This window comes from Lygodium microphyllum, chromosome 28, assembly GCF_053477565.2.
Source record: "Lygodium microphyllum isolate KBCC chromosome 28, Lygodium_microphyllum_v1.1.10, whole genome shotgun sequence".
Lineage (NCBI taxonomy): Eukaryota > Viridiplantae > Streptophyta > Polypodiopsida > Schizaeales > Lygodiaceae > Lygodium > Lygodium microphyllum.
This window is the reverse complement of record NC_141162.1, coordinates 4,320,454-4,345,194: the sequence shown is the minus strand read 5'-3', so window position 1 is coordinate 4,345,194 and position 24,741 is coordinate 4,320,454. Positions and strand designations below refer to the sequence as shown.

Below are 24,741 nucleotides of genomic sequence, written 5' to 3'. Positions count from 1 at the left end.
ACACCGGTCCCATGTGCAAACATTGCTGCACTCAATTCAGGTATGTCTGCGTCTAAAGTAAACATTCTGTTCTTCTTCTTTCCTTTTGCTATCAAGCGACCTTTATTTTTCATATCCTCAACAAAGCATCCATGAGAATTAAATCTGACCTGCAAGCCCTGCTCAACCATTTGACCAACAAAAACCAGATTCTTGGTGATATTCGGGACATGAAATACATCCGACAGGTATTTCTTTTTCCCATCCTGCATAGACAAATGAATTTTTCCAATCTGCACAATATGATGTGCAGTATCATCACCAATCTCCACAAATATTGGTTTTTCTATTTTCCTTGTATCCTGCATCCATTCTGCATGACCTGTCATGTGGTTTGATGCACCTGAGTCAACATACCACACATCGTTGCTTTCTTCTGCACTTGTCACAGAATTGGTCATGTGCTGCACCATAAACAAATGCTCATTTCTGTCATCACCCTGTCTACTAGAAGATGCATAATTCCCTTGTTGCAATTTTCCATTCATGATGTCATTCTACTTTTTATAGCAGTCTTTAGCCATATGACCCATTTTACCACAGTAGTAGCATTCAACATTGCTATTTGTATTTTGGCCTCTTTGCCATTCACCACGACCTCTTTGACTCCCCCTGTCTTTAGAGTTACCACGTCCTCCTCCATAGGACTGTTTTTCTTGAGTTTGCTGCATATTCTGATTTCTACCACGGCCTCCAGATTGGCCTCCTCTACCTCTACCTCTACCTCTTCCACAACATTTGAGTAGAAGACAGCTTCTTTTGAAGTTCCTCCTAAAGAAGATGCACCACCATTTCTTTGCTCCTCAGAAATTAGAAGAGCAATCAACTTCTCAAAATCAGGAAATCTTTCACATACGGAAATGGAGGTTCGGAACTGTGCATAATCCTTTCCTAGACCATTCAAGGTCATAGAAACTAAATCATCATCTTCCACTGGCGACCCAATGGAAGCAAGTGCATTTGCAATCTTCTTCACCTTCATGTGGTAGTCATTGATACTCATACTTTCTCTTTGCACATTGTGCAACTCTTGCTTGAGCTGCATTTTCCTGGCTTGTGTATTTGTGCTATACATTTTTTCACAAAGTATCCCATGCCTCCTTTGGCGTACTTGCATCCTGAATATGCACAATCATAGAGTCTGAAATACTAATAGACAACCAGTACATAACTTTTCTGGCTCTCTCATGCCATCCTTTAAATGCCTGCATTTGTTGTTGATTGGGAACATCAGGAAGAACTGGTTCTTCTTCGTTTCGTGCATAGGGCCATCAACGTGATTTGCACCGCAAATCACGGGTGTGGGCTGCAAGGAGAGTGCTGGACCACAGGACAGAGCCTCCAAAACATGCAACTAGAGTTCAAGGGGAACAGTCAAGAATAAGGGGGAGGAAGGTAAAGTGTATCTTGTATGCATTTTGGGAGAGAGTAGGAGAGCTATGGTGCTTTCTTGAATAGGGAACAACAAAGAATCCATGACCAGCAAGGTCTCTTCTTGCTTCATGTTTATTCACATGGTATTTCTTAATGCCCAAGGCTTGAATCTTGCTCCCACATTCCATACTTTTTCACACTATGTCCTCATGACATCACGACACTGAATGGTTCTCTTTTTATTGTGGCATTATTGCCTTTATACTCAGCACGAAACCAATCCACCTTCAAAACCACCTATCAAAATACACGAATCAAAACTTTAGAATTATGTATAGCTTCCAAAAATCTACATGCCATTGTTGCATGAAGAGAGATTTCATTTACCTGCTCGAAGATACAATACGATACTTCATAAATGTCGACTATGGTTCCCATGTAACAAAGTTCATTGTCGACGAGATTTGTATCTCTTGAGCTTGCACGTGATAATTTCTTGAAAGAGGCAACAATGCAAGAATCTTGAGTTAGATGTAAGTTGTCAATAGCTTTTATCCGAAGATGTTGTCCATAAGCCCACATGTTGCTATACATTCGAGCCTATTAAAAAAATGAAATTGTCTTGTTTAGTTCAGAGTTTTCAAAACCCAATAGGTTACCTGTCTTTCACACTCGATCATAAACTCTCTCTCTTCCATTGATATTGGCTCATGATCACTAACTGCTCGTTGCATACAAGTGTATAACCAATCCATGAAAGTAGGTATGTCATCGATGTTATTTACATTTATTTGACGTCTCGATCTCCTCTTTTTACGTGTGCCAACTCGTTTTCTTGCAAGTTTTTCCTCGTACTCATCGAAAAATTGTTGTATCCATTTGCTATTATAGCCAATGAAAGTAGAAATATCCAATTTATCTTGGACCTTAAGTCGAAAAGGGTCCCCCTTACCTCCTCTAACATGGTAGAAGATGACTCATTTGTCCATATGCGTGGAGCTTCATAATTGGTTTTCTCAAGGTATTCACAAACATAATACATGGATTCTTCAAGCATCCATCCCTCCGCCATAGAACTCTCTGGTCTTTCTTTTTTATGTATTTGACCTTTCAATATTCTCATAAATCTTTTCTGCCCAAAACATCCATCGAGTGCCCACAACACGAGCGAGCTCCATCTCGTCCACTAGGTGGATTAGAAGATGAACCTAGATATCAAAAAAGGAGATTGGAAGTTCCTTTTCCATTAAACAAAAAAGCTTTATACATTCACACTTCTTTTGTGGAATTGACCCCTTTGGCAATATCTTTAGATGTAATCCATCCATTAGTAAAAGAAAGAAGATATTAGAGATGTTTTTGAAGTAAGAAGATATCAAATAGAATTTTATACTAAAAATTAACAATTGATAAATACCTTGCAAGTGATCCAAGGTGATATATTACATCTCAGACTCCTCTTGTAGTAGATCCATCAATAACAAGGGGTAGAACATGCTGCGTATATGATTAATCCGATCAACAAAACATGCAAGAAAATAAATACTTACAAAGATCTAGATAGATTTACCTTCACAAAATTGTGCCAATCATGTGTTTTTAGACCAGACAAGCTCTTGTCATCTAGAGTGAACATGTTTCGACAAGATGTTCCATATCTTGTAAGCGTACAAATCAATTGAATATTCCTGTTGATAGTCTCGAGCTCTTCTATCATGAGCACCCATGGGGCAAGCTCGTAGGTTGTCTCACATCGAGTTTCATCATAAAGTGGCCATAGATTGGGATTTGAGTTTTGATCCTTTAAGTCATTTCTTGCTACCACTATGTCTTTCAAGCCAACGAGGTGTTGCCATAACAAATGACCAACATTCTTGAATATATGTATAGGATCAAGAAGACGACATATCTGCAAATCCTTCCACTATTCCAAAGTATACCATATTGAAGGAATTTGAGCTAGAGCACGTTTTCCTCTCACTCGCTTCCTCATAGCATCATCATCATCACTGCTTATGATCTCTAACTCTAGATTGATAGCACCAACAGTCCACTTTAGATATCAATCCTTCAATGTCATTGGTATTGGACATCTCCCTTCTTGTACCTTTCCATTAAAATGTATGGCTTCCCTTTTGTCTCATAGATAATGATCTCCATATAAAAATCATCTATGTTAAAGATATATATTTTTGTTAAGGTTTTTGCTATAAGTTGATCTCAACCAATCACCACAAATTGTACAAGCTTTATCACCCTTGGTATATATCCCTAAATGGAAAACATAACAAAGGTGAAATTTAGTGCAATGAACATTATACAAACGTATGAGACAATATATATATATATATATATATATATATATATATATATATATATATATATATATATATATATATATATATATATATATATATATAAACCATTTATGTGAGCAATAACCATATCCTGGAAAGTTGTGGATAGTCCATGCTAGAATTCTACGAACAATGAACTGTCTTTGACCAATGCTTCTGAACATATCCATGACATCAATCTCTCTCCACAAATCTTGAATATCATTGATGAGAGGGGCCAAATAAACATTTAGGTCATTTACTTGTCATTTTCCTGTAATTAAGAGTGAGAGCATTAAATGCTCTTTCTTAATGCTGAGATATGGGGGTAGATTATAGTTAATAACTACCATTGGGCCATGTATATCATTTACTTGATTTCATTGAAAATGGATTCACACCATCTAATGCTACACCCATATTTAAATTGTGTGGTTCTTTTGCACAATCTAGTCATTGCAATCAATATGCTCAAATGCAGGTTTACTTGATGGAATTTGCATTACTCCATCTTTGCTCTTGTGCTCCACTCCCCATGTCATAAACTTGGCTAATTCGGGACTTTGGAACATATGTTTTATATGTGGAGCCAAGGGAAAATGTCTCAATACCTTTCTAGGGACCTTATCTTTCTCCTCTTTATAATGAGGTGTTTGACATTTTGGACATTTCACACCGTCCTCGTAGTATTGACCTCTATATAAAATACAATCGTTGGGACATGCATGTATAGAAGAATAGTCAAGTCCAAGACTACATATCATCTTCTTCACTTCATCATGTTATGTAGGAAGGGAATTGCTTGTCAACAAGAACTTCTGAGAGAGTAGCCTGCATGTTCATTAAAAATATGATCAATAACAAGCAAAAATATGATCAATAGATTACTCCATCCAAAACTATTTTGAAGATTAAGAATAAGTAAGCTTGCACTTAGTTGTGTCAGCAGTTGGCTTCCTGCGTAGATACACTTTAGAGCTTTCTCTCGAACATACTTCTCGTTGTTAAGAATATCGCTCGCACTATCATTTTGATACTAATCCTCAATAAAATTAGACATGCCATCGTCATTATCAAAGATATCATCACACCCATAAAGTCCTTAGAAAATTGTTTCTTTAGTCTTGCAAACGCATTAGGATCAGAGAGTATTGAGGTTTTAGGTTCTGACTCTTGTTATGATGATTTTGGTGTTGGTGTTGTTGACTCTGATGAGTCTTGTGACTTGGTTATTGATGGTGTGAGTAGCCCTGGAGAGTTTTTTGTTTGTGATATTTTTTATGTTGTTTTCAGTAGACCTAACTTCATGCTTCTTGATAGTTGTGTGGACTATTGTTTGGTTGATTTAGGCAACAATGTTGAAGAGAAAACTTCATCTGATAGTCTTTTAGTTTCCTTAGTTCTCCAAAAGGTTTTGATGTTGTTTTTATGGTTTTAATTGGGGTTTTGAGGACCGTGAGAGTGACATTGATGAGGATGTGAGAGAGAATTCAAGTAAGGCTTTGAAAAGAATTGAAAATTTGAGGGAAGAGATGTTTAAAACCAAGGAAATAGAGTTGCAATGGGTTTTTGAGGAGGCAATTGAAGATTTGGTAGTTGAGGAGTCTTTGGTTGAGGTTATTCACCCGAAGTTGTTGCATTGTGAAGATGTTGTTTATGATGATGTAGATGTGGAAGTTTCTTCATAGGTTGCTTAGAAGGATACGATGGAAGGTGTATTTCACTCTTTGCATGTGAGAGACTCGATGGAGTCTTGTGTTTTTAATGAGTTGAGTGACGTGGATGGGAAGGATTTGAATATTTTTTAGTGTGGTTGTGATTTGAGGGGTTTGAAGATGTTGGATTATGGTTGGGATTTGAGGAATTTGGAGGATGATGTATTTTCCTTAGATGGTGAGGATTGTCTCAAGGATTTTTATGAGAATTTCATGGATGATTTTTGTCTACCTATAAAGGAGTTGGTTGAGAGAGATGTGTCATTTGTGTTTGTTGAGAAGATGGTAGATAGATCATTGGATTTGATTTTTGATTGCTCATAAATGTTGCATCATTTTATGAGAAGTTGTTGCACATGAATGTTTGCAGACTAGGGGGAGGGCTAAATATGTCAAGCGTTTTTTTTTTTAATTGAAAACCCCTAGTAGTTTGGTTTGATTTTTTCTAGCTTAGTTGTTTGCGTGACTGGTTGCTTTGTTGTTTTGTAGTTGGATTTTCTGTGTTTGTCTAGTGTAGGATTTGTTTCTGTCATTTTGTTTGGTTTGTTGAGTATGAATCTTGATAGCCTTGGTTGAGCTTGGTATTTTTTTTGACAAGTGGAAGTTGGAGTTTGCTAGTAGCTGTCGAACATTGTGGAACATGGTTTGTTTTCTTACTAAGAATCTTGCACATGTTGAGAGTGGAAAAAGACTGGATTTTTGACTACTTTTTGTTGTTTTTGAGGTCTGAATGACTGATTTTTGATGGATTTAGAGTGATGTATGATTGTTAATGGAAGTTTTTGAGAGTGTTTTGGATGATATTGATTATATTTTGGAAACTCATGATGATTTTCAATAGAGATATGAAGCTCTGTGATGTTCTGATAGGTTTTGTTGAGCTTCTGATTGGTTCTGTATAGCTTCTGTTTTGTTCTTATTTTCTTCTTATGAAGCATGGATTGACGATTGATGAAGATTGAGATCTTTTGAAAGCTTATTGAATAGTTTTTTATAGTTTGTAATGGTTTTAGTATGAGTTATGAGGTTCTGATAACCTTCTGTAACCTTCTGTAAACCTTCTGTAGAGCCTCTGTCTCTGCTTTGTAACTGTTCTATAGCTGCTCTGGTACTGTACTGTACTGTTTTGTAGATCTTCTATAAGTATTCTGTGAAAATTATGTGTGACTTTGGGAAAGTTTTATAACTTTTGGAAAGGATGAATCTAAGTTCAAAAGAGCTAAAACAAATGGAAGAAGCAATGTTGAAGACTAAAGAGAAGATGAAGTGACAGTGACAGTAGTGAGCTATGAAGAGACACTGTAGTGGCTCTAGCGACTCTTCATATCAGACATACCTCTTGGGAGGTGTATCCAAGACCTAACAAGGATTATTGAGGTTTATTATGAGAGTATTTTAGTGAGGATATGATGTACTATTGATAAAGAGAGAGAGAGAGAGAGATAGTCAGAGATAGTCAATTCTATCAAAACAGTGTAACTGTATATGAGAGATTGAGAGAGAACTATGAAGATATTGAAGATGAATAATATTTGATTGATTTCCATTCAAATATGGTGTATTCTTCTAGATTATTTGTTCTATTGATGGATTCTATGAAGATGTTGAAGATTATGGTTGATTCTATCAAATCCGTGGGAGATATCTACTACGATGTTGCGTGAAGATTTGTTGTTTCCTTTGTTTTGATGGTCAAAAGAATGAAATAAAATCTTGTTGATGTTACAAGATAGATTTTCTTGCAGTACAATCTCCTTTTCCTTGGTGTTCCTCTTAGGGATCCATGTTTTTGGTGCGCAGCCAGGGAAGCTTGCCATCAACAAGCATCATAAGAGGCTAAAAATGAAGGAAATGGCATTGTCAAGAAGAGGAGAATTCAATGGAAGTTTGCAAAGTTCCTTCTTCCACTAAAGAGTTGGAGATTCTTATCATCAAATCCACTTTCCATAAGAAGTTCATCCCACAATGGTGAAAACCTATTACCATCATGATGCATGCTCTATGTGGTGGATTGTCTCCTCTTCCTGTTGAAGCAGTAGAAACTTGCATCTTGGTGGCAAACTATTTGGGAACAAACTGAAGAGAAAAAACAGAGAGGATGACCATCCATGGAAGATTTGGCATTCATTGAGAAGTTTCCAGACATCATCAAGTGGGAGATCATGAAGAAGCTTCAGCAGTCATGGTCTGTGGAGGTTCACAAAAACAAGAAGGAAAAGAGTTGAAATTTGTTTGTGGATGCTCAATAGCAAGATACGTGGATGCTTGGTGCACTGATAATCTTTTGTTTGTCCGATTAGCAACCAAGTGGAAGTTGGTAGATAGAGTGTTTTTCACAACATACACTGTTGAAACCCTCAGAAGCTGGCATTATTATAATAGCACCACAACGATCCTAAGAAGAATGAGTTTTGATACTTTCAGAACGGAATATCTCCCCCTCTGTTGTGGTTTGAAAGCCGAATTTAGAGATGTTGAAAAGAAGGAAGTAGAGGAGATGTTTGCTAGAGAATCCCCCAAAGATTGAAGACCTCTCTGATACTATCCTGTTGAGTACAGACCAACCGGTTGGAGCCAACCCCGTGATGAATGATGCAATCAAGAGGCAAGCATTAGAACGAGTCTAGAGGTACGTGAGAAGAGAGAAGGCAAAAATCAAAGCTGAGAATGAGCTCGCAGTAGAAGCCTCCTTTGACGCCCTAAAAGCACTCTTTACAGAAGTCCCCATGGCAACTCAAGGTCCCCTTCCAAGTCAAATTAGTCCTAGAAATATTGATGACAAGCCAGCAAATGTAGTCCCATTGCTAGTTTTTAAGGGAGAGTACAATGAAGACCCTGATCTTCATGTAGCAGAATTTATGGTAGCATGTGTGGCTAACAATGCCAAAACCCCTGAGCATTGGTTAGTAATATTCCCCGCCACTTTCAAGGGTGCGGTGTGTCAGTGGTACGAGAGACAAGCAGCAGGAAGTTTTGGCACATGGATGGCCTTCTTCACTAAATTTAGGCATGAAGGTTTCGAAGAGCGGATGCGAGAGGAGTTCATGAACCTAAGTCACTCCTTTGGAGAAAAAGTAGAAGCTTATGTCTTGCGAATGGATTCCATCCTGAAGAGATGGACTAACTATCATTTGGATGAAGGTATTCAGAAAGGAGTGTTTCTCAAAGGCCTACAACCAAAAGTTCGCAAGTTCGTGGAATTAGAAGACCAGTCAATCTACAAGCTGTAGTGAAAGGTGCAAGATTGTATGATGAAGTTGAAGCAAGGTTGTCAATGACTCCAGGAAGAGGAGTCTTACCTCCTCCCATGCCAGGAATGGTATACCCACCAAATGCAGTACCAGAGACAGCTCCCTACCCCTATCCCCAGATGCAAACAGTGTCGCAGTATAATGCACCTAATCCAGTGTGGCCACCGTAGACGATAGTTCCTCAAATGATGGTTCAACCACAACAGTAGTGGCCTCAAACAGTTCCTCCAATGGCGACTCAACAACAGTGGAATCCTACCAATTGGAATCAACAACTCCAAGTCTCAATAGGAGCATTGAATCAAAACCAGAACAGAGGACCTTCTGGATCAACCCAACCATTGTATGCAGTAATTACAGAAGCTTTCCAAAATCCTACCACAAGTACTTCAAGAGGTGAAAATCTGAAGGACTACTTATCCAACTTACTTGCAAGTATCAAGAAAGAGCTTCTGGATGTGATTACAGAGTAGCTACAGACGCTGAAGGTGAATACCGCCAATATATCCACTCCTACTGAAGCGGGAAGAGATGTGATGCGCTCTAATACATGGTGCGAAAAGTGTCATCAAGCGAGACATTTAGCCATTGAATGTACCCGAAAGCCAACCATTCATGGAGCTTTCTGTTCCTATTTTTTGCAGAAGAACCATACAGAGGATATTTGCTCTCTGAAAGAGATGCACGAATAAAGAGAGAAGGATGAAAATGTAAGATTCAACTTGTTAGAATCCAAAATGACAACACAGGATAAAGCCTAGCGAGTTTGGTCCTAATTTTGGTCCAAGGAGGTTTCCCTCTCAAAGTTACAGAGGATGACAGTCTGGCGGTGGTCAGAGATCAGAGGTGGAATGTTATAGGTGTGGAGAAAATGGATATATCTCCCCAAATTGTCCAAACCCTAGACAATCTTTGGATTACAAGCCCTTATGTAGCCGATGCAAAGTTGAAGGCCACACTGCAAAGGACTGTCCAAGTCCACAGCCCCTGTAAAGGCCAATGGCACTGATAGCCAACAGAAGATACAAGAGCCTGCCTCTAATTTGGTAGAGTTGGAATTTGTCATTGTCACGCGCACCAAGAAGAAGGAACCAATTTTTCAGAATAAAAATAACTCTCCTTCCAAGACTATGAAGTTCAACCTGCCAACAAAGGGATAGAGTAGTACAGAATAGAACAGTGCAGTACAAAGCACTGCAGTGCCATAGAGAGTTACAAAGAGTCCCAGAAATAGGACCAGAGGTCCAGGAGATAGATGATACAGAAGCACCTCCACAAATAGAGGAAGTGTCGATGCTGCAATTATTAGAAAAAAAATGAAAGATGAAAATGGGTATAGTGCCATTCCCGTGCAGGTTGGAGAAGCCTGTGGATCCTATCAAAGATTATGACTTGGTCAAGGACCTAGATACTTTTAAACCAAGCTTAATATTCTGGCAGTTACTAATGCTATCTCCTAGTTGCCGAAAGAAATTCAAAAGCATCTTGACAAAAAGACGTGGATTAAGGATCGCTCCTTCAACAGTGACCAAGACTAATCAGGTCCCAGAGCCTGTAAAGGAAGTAGATGTGGCTAATGCCTTCCTAGATCTTGGAACTCTAGAGATTAGTGTATGGATAGAAGGATGCTTTATTTTATATGCATTGATTGATGGAGGATCATCACTAAACATAATGATGGATGTAACAATGAAGGACTTAGGGTTGCAAGGAATTCAAACTACACAGTGGCTTATCAGATTGGCAGACCAAAGTAGAATCAAACCGTTGGGCATCCTCCCATACGTAAAAACAACCCTTGTAGGAAGAGATTATTGGCTAACATATCTGGTGGTCAAATCAAATTCTTATGGGACCTCATACCCTCTGCTGTTGGGAAGACCTTGGCATTTTGAAGCAAGAGCTAGGACGAGCTAGTTCAAAGGAATGCTAACCCTAGGCAGAGGACCCAACAAAGTGGTGTTGAAGTTTTATGGATCGCAAAAAGGTAATGGATCCACATCCATCGAAGTCATAACTAACTCCTCCAACGAGGTAATAGATGGTACATCAGGAGATGAAGAGGCTGTTAAGCAGATCTTTCCTAAGAAAACACAGACACAGTCCCTAACAGTGGGCACTGTAAGCCAACTACCAAGGGAAGAAAAATCCTTATCCATGGAAGAATACCTCTTGCCTCAACTACAATTAACTTCTGAAATCACCTCTGACAGTGAAATAGAAGTATGGATGTACTGTTCTCCCTATTATATGATAGTCGCAGAGACAGAGCAAGGAAGAACAGATACATAGGAGCAACAGATACAGAGATAGAGCAGAGGCAGAACAGATACAGAGCAGATACAAAGACACTCACAGAGACAGTAACAGACACAGAGCCAGAGCTAGAGCCAGAGACAGAGACAGAAGTAGAGGTAGAAGCTGTGAGAGAAGCAGAAGCAGATGTAGAGAAAGAAAATCTGTTCTTCTCTTATAGAGCCTCCACAGAAGTAGAGACAAAGCCTCTAGAGAAAGAGGATGAAAATGATGAGGAAGAAAATGAAGCAGGTTATGAAAGTGCAGATGAAGAATTTCCTCTGATAGTGGATGATCTTGTTGATGTCCCTACAGAGACCTCAGAGGCCAAAGATCTCAAAGTGCTGGATGGAATGGCCATGATTCCATTTGGGTTGATCAATGGACCACAAAGTATGCAGAATCTGTATAAGCAATGGATTAAAAGTATAAAAATTAGGTTCACCAGTGGCTCCTATCGCCCTGGCTATTCAGTCTAGAGAAAAGACGATGATGATGTCCCCTGCCAACAGAAGCTAGAGCCATCAAAGCCTCGGCTTCTAGAAGGTCCTTGCTATGTGGCATTCCTGGACGCATCCTTGGAAGATGAATCCCTAAGTCTAGAAGAAATCACCACTCACACAAAAGCAAACAAAGCTCTGATACCCTTCTAGCAACCTCAACAGATGAATGAGTCATCTGTTCAGAAGGAGGACACTGGTTCTAGTGAAACGTCAGACGAGGGCACTACTCCCTTGAAAGAGTCAAACCTCTACCCAGAAGCAATCCGTGGGACATTTATCCGTGAAGTGGAAGGTGAAAGGCAAGTAACATTCTTGGATACTGACAGTACTGAATGTCACCTGAAGGTGGGTCTCAATCTTCCAGAAGAAGAACTAGTGGCCCTACGAGACCTACTCAAAGAGAACTTAGATGTGTTTGCTTGGTCATATAAAGATCTAAAGGGGATTGATCCCACAGTATGCCAACATCACATTGACCTAGAGCCTAATGCCAAACTTGTAAGGCAAAAACAAAGGCGTATGAATCCTAATTATTCTGCTCTGGTGAAGGCTAAATTATTGAAACTTCTTGAAGTCAAGTTTATTTATCCCAGTGGCTAACAGTGAATGGGTTTCACCCATTGTGGTAGTACCCAAGAAGAACGGGAAACTTCAAATATGTGTGGACTTTTGAAAGCTCAATTCGAAGACAAAGAAGGATCATTTTCCTATCCCTTTTACAAACCAACTGTTGGACATAGTGGCAGACCATGAGCTTTATTCCCTCTTGGATGGATTCAACGGATATAACCAATTCCAAATTGCAGAAGAGGACCAATCTAAAACAACCTTCACCACAAAAAGGGGGACCTATGCCTATAGAGTGATGCCATTTGGGCTCTGTAATGCTGCTGCCACCTTCTAATGAGTAATGATGGTTGCCTTCTAGAATCATCTTCATGATTTCATTGAGGTGTATCTTGATGACTTTTGTGTCTATAGTTTGATCCGTGAGCACTGGGGACACCTAGAGCAATGTTTTGACAGATGTCGAGGGTATGGGATTTCTCTCAACCCCGAAAAATATGTCTTTGGTGTCTCATCCGGAGTTTTTCTGGGGCCATATTGTCTCTGCACAAGGGATTGCAACAGACCCTATAAAGATTGAAAAGATTGCCGCCTTGACAGCACCAACAAACCTCAAGCAATTCAGAGGATTTCTTGGCCATGTGGGCTACTACAGAAGATTTATTGCACATTTTGCAACCAAGGCAACCCCTCTGCACAAGCTCCTAAGGAAATATGCTGATTTTTCTTGGATTGATGGCTATGAAAAAGCCTTTAATGTCCTAAAATAGTGCCTTATCCAAGCACCTATTTTACAACCTCCTGATTGGACGAAGGAGTTCCATGTGCACACAGATACATCGGTTGAAGGGCTAGGTGTTGTCCTATGTCAAAAGGACCCCTCTAAATTAGATCAACCAATATATTATGCAAGCTGAAAGGTCACTAATAGGAAACAGAACTACACAATGACAGAGCTTGAGTGCTTGGTGTTTGCAATAGAGAAGTTTTGACACTATTTATTGTCAACACATTTCAAATTCTATGTGGACCATGAAGCCCTCTCCTTCTTGATGAACAAAGCAGATGTTAAAGGACGACTGATGAGGTGGTTGCTCCTATTCTAGAAGTTCGATTTTGAAGTGGTCACTAAGCCTGGCCCTTTCCATGTCCTAGCCGATCATCTATCATGGATTCCTCAAACTACAAGAGAGGAACATGATGATCCAGACCTTCCTGATGCTTCTTTGTTTCTAGTTGAAATAGTTAATCCTTGGTATGCAGACATCACCAACCTCTTGGCAACTCAATAGTATCCTCCTGGCATCTCAAGCTATGAGAAGAAGAAGCTTCTACTAGAATCAGCCCCCCTACACCTTGCTAGGCAATGCACTGTACAAGAGAGGCAAAGATAAAGTATTGCGAAGATATGTTGTAGGGGATGAAATTGACATAGTATTGCAAGCATGTCATGACAAACCATGTGGTGGACACTTCGCAGGAGAAGCGATAGCCAGGAAGGCTCTGTTAGTAGCAAGATACTGGTGGCAGACCCTCCACAAGGATGCATATGACTACTGCAAGAGATGTGATGCTTGTCAGCAAATGGGGAAGCCCACCAAAACAAGTGCCATGCCACTGCAGCCCATTCTTCCCCTAAAGCCATTCGAGAAGTGGGAAATTGATTTTGTGGGTCCCATTGATCCATCCACCAAATAGAAGAAAAACAAATACATCTTAGTATGTACGGATTATATCACAAAGTGGTGTGAAGCTAAAGCTCTGAAGTGGGATGATGGCAACACCGTAGCCCTGTTCATGTACGAGAATATTATCACTCGTTTTGGCAGTCCCCTTGAGTTGCTAAGTGACAGAGGTACTCATTTCCTTAACAAAATCATGGAGGAGTTGATAGAGCTGTATAAGATCCGCCATCGTAAGTCCACTCCTTATTACCCCATAGCCAATGGCCAAGTTAAAGTCACCAATCGCATCCTTTGCTCGATTATGACAAGAACAATTGTTGCACATCATCGTGACTGGGACAATCGACTTACAGAGGCCCTCTGGGCATATAGAACCTCTCATAAGGCAACTACAGGACAGATCCCTTTCCAGCTAGTGTATGATACAGAAGTCGTCTTCCTATCGAACTAGAATTGCCCTCTTTGTGAGTGGTAGTTAAAGAACGCTTGGGAGATAATGAGTCATTACAACACCGTCTCCTGCACTTGGAATGCTTGGATGAGATACGACAGATGGCCCTACAATGCATGGAAACCACTCAAGCGCGATGCAAGGCCTATCATGACAATTTCATTAAGCACAAGGAGTTCAAAGAAGGTGATCTTGTCCTAGCCTATGATTTGAGATTTGGCAAGTTTCTTGGCAAGCTTCAATAATGGTGGATGGGTGCATACAAGGTACTTGCTATCAATCCTAACGGCTCTATTCAGGTGCTTGCTATCAATCCTTCACTGGCTATCGCCTGAAGATGTGCTTTCCTCCCTGGGGATCTTGACAATCATAGTCGACCTACTCTTTCCCTTTTGGGCGGCGCACTGTCCTTCTCGTCGTGCTTCTGATAGCCCTTATGATTCTCCTAATGAGGCAGTCTCGTTCTGCTAGCCCCTCATAGATACCTCTCAACCCGACCTTGTTCTCTTCTTGTTTGATCCAACAATGGCGGCGAGGTTGGTCCTGATATATGGTATTTCTACCATTCTCTTTTTCACCAAAAAAAAGGAAAAAGAAAAAAAAAGACAAAAATAAAAAAATAAAAAAATAAATGAAACTGTTATGGGAGAAAAGGAAGAAATTCCTTGTCATAACAAGCCTCGTTCCAAGAAAAGGTGGAAACATCCTTGGGCGAGAAGCTGACTATGGAAAAGGTGGTAACACCCCGTAGTTTAGGATAGGTGACTCATCCTGCACACCCTTTTTAGCAATAAATTCAAAGCCACCTCCCGTGGTGCACTGTCTCTGCAATATTAGTCCGTCTACCCTTCTTAACAGACGACTCTTCTTACAAGTCATTGAAGTATGAGATTTGTAGGCTGCCTCCCTGGGTACGCCTCATCTTCAAGATCTTGATGATAACAACAGTTGCCATGATCTTCATCACAAACCCCTTGAGTGATGCGAGCTTTCATCCTAACAGGATGGGGACGTGAGCATGGGCTTCCCTCTGTATCTTTCAACAGAGCATGAGACAAAGGGTGGGGTGAGTGACCAATCTTTCCCTTTAAATCAAATGAGAGGTGAGATGTGTGAATGGAGTGTTGCACGCATGGGATGGGCCTCTCAATGCACAATACACGATTTTTTCCTATGCACTGGACCATAAGGCTCCCTAGCCTTTCTTCTTGCATTGTATGTCAGCACCATCAATTGCACACAAGGCATACAACCTCTGCAGAAGTGACAATGAGGATTACATCAATGGGTTTCAGGAATGGTTTGCTCTCTGTATCTTTCAATAGAGCACGAGACAGAGGGTGGGCTGAGTGTGACTAGTGTTTCTTCAATCAATTATCGAGAGGTGAGGATTGAGGGATGTTACGACAATTGGAGTTAGGTACGTTTATGTTTCCCTATGCACCCACGAGATGGGGTTTCTGCCACTAGCACAGGACACATCACTCTGTTTTGTACAGTACACTACAAGGCTCCTTGGTCTTTCTTCTTGCACCTATGCCAGACGAAGTTGACGCACTGATGCACCATTAATTGTGCACCATGGCATAGTCTGCACCATCCCCTTGTCGATTCCTAACCGGGTGTGAGCTCTGGGTTTTCATCATTATTTCCTCAAGTAATGTTAGTAATGGAGCGAGTGACTGTTTTTTCATTCCATTTGAGTGATCGTAAGTCGAGTGCAATATCCCTCGTCATCGACGAATTTCTTGCGATTCCTTCAACTAGCTATCCCCTGGGTGCTACGGTTTGGTCCCTGCCACGAAGGACGTTGGAGGTGTGCTATGAAGACACGTTGTCACCTTCTCCAGCCGACAATGACACAAGACGCAACCTCAATAGTCGACATTACTCCTTGGCAATATGGGCCAAGTTCTTCTAACCTTGCACCTTTTGTTTTTCAATGACGGTCATGTCTTAAGTGTGGGGACATTCGCGGTTGGTCTGATGTGGGGTACTAGATTCTTGATGTTCAGTTTACCCTTCCTGCTAAGGTTTTAAGTGTGGGGACGAATCCCTGCGCGTCTATGTTGCACACCCCATGCATATACCCTACTATGATCGTACATCCATGCCATGACTTCATTGTACCCTGCTAGGGTCCCTTCCCCACTCTTCCGTTCTATTCCACCTTGTCCTCGGGATTGTTTCTTGACCGTTTGTCTTTATCCTTTATTTTGTGATTTTTCCATGTCAATGGACCCTACGTTCCCCCCAATCCCAATCCAACCTTACATACATGTTCGTCCCTTTGAATTGCCTATTTTTTCTTTTTACCAATCCCTGTTCTAACATATGGTTCTTGAGTTATTAATTTTTGAAGCAATTCTCATAAATGGGACGGTTTTCCATGTGAACGTGTCTTTATTGCTTCGGAACCTGGATCTGATGTACCAACCCTGTCCTACCCATTCCTCTTGATATTTTTCATTTTTACTCTATGTCATTCCAATGCACGGTTCATCCGTTATTAATTTTTGCTAGTTTTTGGAGCCCTTTCCATGCTTATTTTTCACATTTTTCCATGTGAACCTGTCCTATTTTCATCTGAATTTCAGTTTAATTTGACAACCGTTTACTGCCATCCTTTCTTCCACTTTTTCCTTTTTCCTCTCCCCTCTTCCGACTATCGGATTTTTAGTTATTAATTTTTCTAAGTGTTTTCGGGTGTGTTTTTCGTGTTTTTTCCATGTGAACCCCTCCTAATTTTCCCCAAACTGAGTTTTGATGCGCTAGCCTTTTGAATCTGTGTCTTCCAAACATTTTCTATTTTTGGGATTTTTTCCATGTGAACGCATTCTATCTTGCTCGGAACTGTGTTTTATCGTGATCGGGTTGTGGATACATGATTTTGCCTAATTTTCCTTCTTTTCGCACTTCATTCCAACAAGCGCATTTGTTGATATTAATATACGTATGTATTTTCGATCCTGTTTTTTGTGTTTTTCCCATGTGAACACACTGATTTTTCCCCGGACCCAATGTTACATGTTTCCATCATTTTCCCCTCGTCTCCCGGCACATTTTTTCTTCTTACGGTTTTTCGATCCGACGAACGGTTTGGATTTTATTAATTTTTATTCATTTTTGCCGTGTGGCCGCATTTCTCATGTCGCGTGTGAACACGCCTGTTTCTAGTTGTACACGCCTCGAGACGCCCTCATGGCGTCTGCGGTACGCGCATTGTCGTCCCTGCCCTGTTTGATCCCGTCATTGCAAATTTTTTTACACCCACCTGAGCATGCGCGTGCGATGGGGGTGCGTTCCTTTTGCACACCCATATCCAATTTATTTTTTTATTTTTATTTTTTTAAAAACCCCACCATCAAATGCACATAACAAACAACCAATCCACATTTTTAATGTTTTATTTTTTTAAAAAAAACAAAACAAAATTATATATATATATATATATAATAAAACACAATTAAAATTTTAGAAAAACACACAAAACATGCCTAATTATAAAACACGCCATTTTTTTAAAAACCAACCACATTCACTTAACCAAAACAAAACAACCAATTAAAAAAAACTGACTTTAAGAAAAAAACAAATTTAAAAAATATTAATTTAAAAAAAACAAAAAAGAGAGCGAAAAAAAAACAAACCGCTTACCTGCCTCCTCCTCGCGCCTTCTCCTTCTCCATACTCCCCTCTCCTCTCCCTCGTCGCCAGCATCCATTCTGCTGCCCACCTCGCCTCGTTGCTCCTTCTCTTCTTCTTCCTCCTCCTCCCCCTGCTCCCTGTCTCCACAAGCGGAACTCTTTCTCTCCCTCCTCCATCTTGCTGGCTGTCGGGCCTCCAGCCTCCTCCTCTTCATCCTCTTTCTCATCCGCCTCCATCAAACGCCCCCGCACCTGCTTGGTCGTCGCCGTCGTCCCCCTCGCCGCGGCCGCGCCTACCGCCCGTCGCAATCCCCGGATGTGCTCCGCCGCCACCATGCCGTCGCCCCTCAACGCTGGCCCGCCTCCTCACCGTTGCCGTCGTGCTTTGCCGGCGCCTCTCTTCTCCTGCTCCTCCTCTCCACCTTCTCTTCCTCCCTCTTCTTCCTTTCCTCCTCGTCCTCGTCCTCCTTCCTTTTTCCCCTCTTAGGTCAGTTCAACTTAACCTTAGTTCATCAAATTAACCTTAGTTAATCACAATAACCCTAGTTAAATTAATTAACTTTAGTTAATTTAACTAACCCGTAGTTAATCTCACTAACCATAGTTAAATTAACCTAACCGGAGTTAGACTCCCCTAACCAAAGTGAACATTAACCTGACCTTAGTTAGACTAACCTATTCATAGTTAGTCTAACCTAACCATAGTTAGCCTCCCTAACCCTAGTTAGATTAACTTTACCTTAGTTAGACAACTAACCCTAGTTAGACTTAGCTAACCATAGTTCAACTAACTAGCCCTAGCTTACTTAACTAATACTACTTACACTAACTAACATTACTTAACCTGACCTAATTAACCAGACTGACCTAATTAATCAGACTGACCTAACTAACCTAACTTACCAACCTCCAACCTAACTAACTTACTTGATTTCCACACTAATCTAACTTAATTAACTTTCTTAGACTAAGCTAACTTCATTAACTTAACCTACTCAGTCAGCCCTCATTCTCGCCTCTTCTCCTCCGTTGTTTTCCTGCTGTGTATAGGTGTGCTAGCGGGTGTTCACACACGAGGACGCGCTTCCGACTTGTCTATGCGGTGGAGTATTGCAGTTAGCCGTTCACACACAGTCATCCTTCTTTGTTCACACGCAGCCTGGGTACCGCCTTTTATTTTCAAACCCGTAAAATACATAAAAATACATAAAGATAAACATCAAATACATAAAAATTCATTAAAATTTATTTAAAAATTTAAAAATTTACAAAAAAAGTTTTGAAAATTTTCCAATATTGTTGAAATCATTTCGAATATTTTTTTAAAGTGGAAATTCAAGAAAATAAGTTGCAAAAATTTTAAAATTTTAAAATTCCTTTAAAATTACATATAAAATGTGAAAAAAATCATTAAAAATTAGTAAAAATTCAGAAATAAATCCAAAAAAAATCCAAAAATTTCTCCAAATCCCCTTGCCCCTTTTGCCACTGAATTCTCAATTGGAAATGTTTTCATAAAAGGCCAAAATATTATTTGAAGCCAAAAATCCTAGATTTAATACTTTACTTCTCACAAAAATTCATTTTAACTTCCAAAAAATTAGCTGAAAAATCATGGATGAATTAACACACATTGTTGAAACTTATTGAATTGCTGAAATTCCACTCTTACAATTCACAACATATTCATATATCATATATCTCGATTTAATTATTAACAAATAAAAACATAAAAAGGAAAAAAATAGCAAAAAGAAACCAAACCAAACAATATACAAAATAAAAGCACGCCTAAAATATAATTAATTAATTTAAAAAATAAATAATTATAAATAAACAATAAAATAAAAAATAACAAATTAAAACTAAAAATCAAACAAAAATACTAAGGTACTTTATTTTTTCCAGTTAGTGGTGTTTGTTTTTTTTTACTGGATTTCTTGCATTTGGAAAACTACTACGTGTGCATTGCATACATATCCCTACCAGGTATTTATTTTTTAGTTTTATTTATTTTTATTATTCCTTAACCACAATTAATTGCTAAAATGAACTATACTCATCTACTTTTCCACGCGCATTCGCGCTAAATACACAGTTTTCAATAATTAAAAAATCAATGAGCCATTCACTTTGTATGTACTACGTGCACTTAGGAGGCACCATAATTTTTAATAAAAATGAACCAGCCGTCACAAAAAAACACACACTAGCAAAAAAACACTCCATATCACCATTAATTTCTAATTAATGAATTTGCATTTAGAGATCCCAGTCTGGGAATCGTAGTCCGGGTTTCGATAAAGCATCGTTTCATCCTAATAAATTGTAATTAAAATTTTAAAAAGGAACCGTCGTTTTCTTATTAAGGTTTATAACCTAATAAAATGTTACCCATTGTTAATAATTTCTTAAAATTAACCCCTCATTAAAATCATTTATCCTCATTGCACTTTTTTCCTTTTTTTTAATAAACACGCTTCGTGGGATAGGCGCGTAAAGTCCTCTTAGCTGAAATTGTTGGTCAAGGTTATGATCAGGTCCTAATTTACATTTCTATAATATTATGGATTTCTTATATGCTACGATTGCGGGTGCAGTTTGAAGTTTTTTTTTCTATTTTTTGCTTGATAAAAGGTTTTGGGTGCATGTTTGTTGCATCGCATGAAGTTTTCGGTTGCATATGTGTAGAGGTCATGTCGAATTTTTTCTAGGATGTGGATTGTTTGGGGTGGTAAATTGGTTAGTTACGTATATGTGTGTGTCTTTCTTTTTAATTGATTTCTTTTTTATAGCTCTTTGGTTTTTTTGCAAGCATTCTTTATGATTGTTTGTGTTTTGGTGTGTGTGTTTTCCATCTGAATTGCGCCTCACGCTCCTCCTCATATCCAATATATCCCGCTAATCAGTAGGGATTATTCTTCCCTACTAGCTTTTGAGCCTATAGCGAAAGCAAGACTTGTGACTTTCGTGGCTGTTTCATTCCCATTGATTCCAAATGATCCATCCCTATGTGATGAGTTTCTTACATCATAGAGCAAGAAGTCGGGCCTGGTTCATGGTGCTTCCATGGTATTGACACCCTAAGGTTTAGGGAAGGCTTTGTCTCTTCCCTACAAAGGAGAGCCCTTTATTACAGCTAGACAATTATTCTCCAACGATGAGATTTTTAAGTTGTTACAGAAGCAAACCAAGGAGATTTTGGATGTCAAGAAAGTGATAAACACTTCAGGAGTATCTTTTTCCATGATCACTGGTCCTCTTTGGAAGTTAGTGTGCCAATTTCTCCAAGACAGGTTTATGCCTGCCAAAACACCATCCCATTATTTGTCCAAAGAGCTCTTCACAGCTTCTAGGATGGTGTTAAAAGGGGTGGCTATTGATTGGAGTACTTACATGCTTACAAAGATGGACCAACATTTTTTCAAAGTAACCAGAAGGAATATCACAAATGTTACCTATGGTTCCTACTTATATGCTTTCTTGACGTACTCACGCCTTAAGAAGGGTGTATTACCACCTCCTCCATTTGATCCAGTACCTCCCTCTCCACCTTTAGAAGGGTCAGAACCTATTGACATAGAGGATCTTGATTCTCCTCCTCCACCGGTCATACATCAGAAGCGCTTGAAACATGTGGCAAATAAAACTCCCTCAATTATTCCTTTAGTCACAATTCCCGCTAAATCTGGCAGTGACCTCCCTGCTTGCCTCACATGTAACAATTTGTTCAGGGCACATAGAGAGGGATCTTTGGACATATCAGTCCCTTCACTGAACATTTTAGTGTCAGGAGGTGCTATTCCATTCCTTTATAAAGACATCTAGAGTTCGATTGAACTTTCAGTGACAACTTGTGTTCAACAGCTGTATGCTTCTTTCTATGAAGAACTGATGCAGTCCAAAGACCAATTGCATAAGGCAACCTCAAAGTTAGCCTTTGCTAAAGACACACTTGCAAATCTGTTTAAGTAGATGGAGCAACAGACCCAAATGATTGAGACCCAGAGAGAAGAAATATCTTCTTTGAGGGTTTAGTTAATAGAAGCTCAGTCAGAGGTCACTAGAGTCTCAGAGGAGAAAGGGAGGATGTCCAAAGAAGCTCAAGAGTTTCAAATTCTTTTAGATGCAAAAATCCCAGCCTTACAGAGTGCTCATAATATAATGGAATCACAAGCTTCCCAAATTAAGCAATTGCAAGACCAACTGACACAATCATGGTCCATTCCTTCAAGCCCCAATGTTCCTATCATACCTTCTATCTCTAAGCGAGACTTGGCAGTTCTCCAGAGACAAGCCACATTGTGTCCATTGTTTCAAGATAAAGTGGAAAGATTGCAGTCCATGATGGATTTATTATAGTCTACATTTGAGCACTTTTAGGAGTATGTTCATCCAGACCATTCTTTCTTTGTCCACTATCAGTTTGCAGAAGTTGGCCTTCTATATGAAGCTTTCAACGATGGATCTTCCTCTTCCACAGGATGGTTGGAGTAGGGCTTGGTCTTCTGAGTTGCTGACAGAAGTGGTCCGTATGATATTTGAAGATTCTGTGACGACGAATACCATGTTGCTGTCTTACATGTATCTACGAGGTGATCTGTTGATTCTAGATGATGTAGATATGGCCTGGTATGTGGGTGATGTGGTTTTGCAAGTTGTTTTGTATGTCAACTATTTGGAGTTGCCGATAGATGACATGTTCAATGTTATTCCTCAAAAGTGGCTACTTGCCCTGATAATTCATGGCACTTAATGATTGATTCTATGGTCCTGAATCAAAGTCAGAATACAGCTTCTGCAGAGCACTAACCAATTGAGGGTGGATCTCTTAGCTTACCTTTCCAAAAACCATCCATTTGATTCCACCTTTTTTAATGCATATCAAAGAATATCTATTTTAGGTCCCTCTGTTCCTAGCCTATTGTACTATCAACAAATGGCTCATTGCTCTAATACCTATCTTTTCCTTTATCAAACCAATTGAGCAGCTATCTTACCGCTTCTTTTTCAACCTCAATGTTTTCCTCAAATTACTATATTTACCTATTGTTCTTTTATCGAAGATAGAGTATTTTCTCCTTCTCCACCATGCCCTTCACCATCTATCCATATACCTTCTACTTTTCCTATTTATCAATTAACACCTTTCCTAACTGATTCACTTAAATTCTCAGCCACTCCTTCTTTATCTTATTCCTCCTTTTATGATTTTTCCTACCCATCTCTTCATCCTCTTTTACTTATTCCACTTCCATCTCCTACCAGTTCTATTTCTCAACCCCCTCAGTTGGTTAGTGAGTACGAAGGATTTGATCAGCAGATTCTGAGAAGACAAGGATGGAGCTCGATTGATTCTCTTACGGGACCACAGATAAACTGGCCATTAATTCTAGGAGACTAGACTACTATCACTCAAGCATACCAGAATTACATTCATTTTGCTCACCAATATTCATAATCTCTAGATCCTTCAGTGAGATTGACAACTCATTTTGCTTGGTATCTAGCATACATGCATAGGCATTTCCATAATGATCAAAAGGCCATTCCAAAGGTTTGTATGAATGTCAATGTGAACATTGACTCCCAACAGTTGGATGTCCTATATTTTCATGCCCTATGTCTCCCTAGCAAATACCTTGTTTTGCTAAAAAGATGTGCTGCTTGCAGTTCTTTCAAAATCCTCCAAAGACATTTGTAGATGAGTCCTTTTCCATGGATCATTTTCGAAACCACCAAGCCTTCAAAAGGGATCACCTTCATTAATGCATTTGTAATGTATTTTGGATGATTCTTAATGTTATATATCTCTTTTTGGAGGTGTCATTCATATGGTTGTGTTAGTGTTTTGTGTGTGTGTTGTAATAATTGTATGTGATGAGTTCGTGCTGATTGAGAATAATTTGTTCGAGAGCTCTTTTCAAACTATTGATGGTGGATGGACAGCCTATGGTGGAAAGCTGAAGAAGAACCTCTCATATCCTTTATAAATTTGTTATAACTTTTTAAATGTTTATCAGATGAGTTAATGAATAACGAAAGTTTTCGTTTAGTATTTTTTCTAGAGATACAGGTAATAAGTTGGGGTCATGGTTTGGCAAGATTATTAAAGATCCTATGGGAGATAAAATTGAGCTCCTTTAGTGAACTTATATTCTTCTTTTCCTTAGGCCGCGAGGAAGCTTCCTTTCTAAGTGTGGGGATATGTTGAGAGTAGAAAAAGACTGAATTTTTTACTGATTTTTGTTGTTTTTGAGGTCTGAATGATTGATTTTTTATGGATTTAGAGTGATGTATGATTGTTAATGGAAGTGTTTGAGAGTGTTTTGGATGATATTGATTATATTTTGGAAACTTATGATGATTTTCAGTAGAGATATGAAGCTCTGTGATATTCTGATAGGTTTTGTTGAGCTTCTGATTGGTTCTGTATACCTTCTGTATAGCTTCTATTTTATTCTGATTTTCTTATGTATGAAGCATGGATTGATGATTGATGAAGATTGAGATCTTTTGAAAGCTTATTGAATAGTTTTTGATAGTTTGGAATGGTTTTAGTATGACTTATGATGTTCTGATGACCTTCTGTAACCTTTTATAAACCTTCTATAAAGCCTTTGTCTCTGTTCTGTCTCTGCTCTGTAACTATTCTGTAGCTACTGTGGTACTGTACTGTACTGTTCTGTAGATCTTCTGTAAATGTTTTGTAGAAAGTATGTGTGACTTTGGGAAAGCTTTATAACTTTTGGAAAGGATGAATCTAAGTTCAAAAGAGCTAAAACAAATGGAAAAAGTAGTTGCTGAAGACTAAAGAGAAGACTAAAGTGACAGTGACAGTAGTGAGCTGTGAAGAGACATTGTAGTGGCTCTAGTGA

The 24,741-nt window shown here is 39.2% G+C and overlaps 1 pseudogene; it reads right to left on the bottom strand.

Annotated features, from left to right (window-relative positions):
• Positions 1 to 1,620: 1,620 nt before the first annotated feature.
• On the bottom strand, positions 1,621 to 18,199 carry LOC148011139 (uncharacterized; annotated as a pseudogene).
• Positions 18,200 to 24,741: the final 6,542 nt, after the last annotated feature.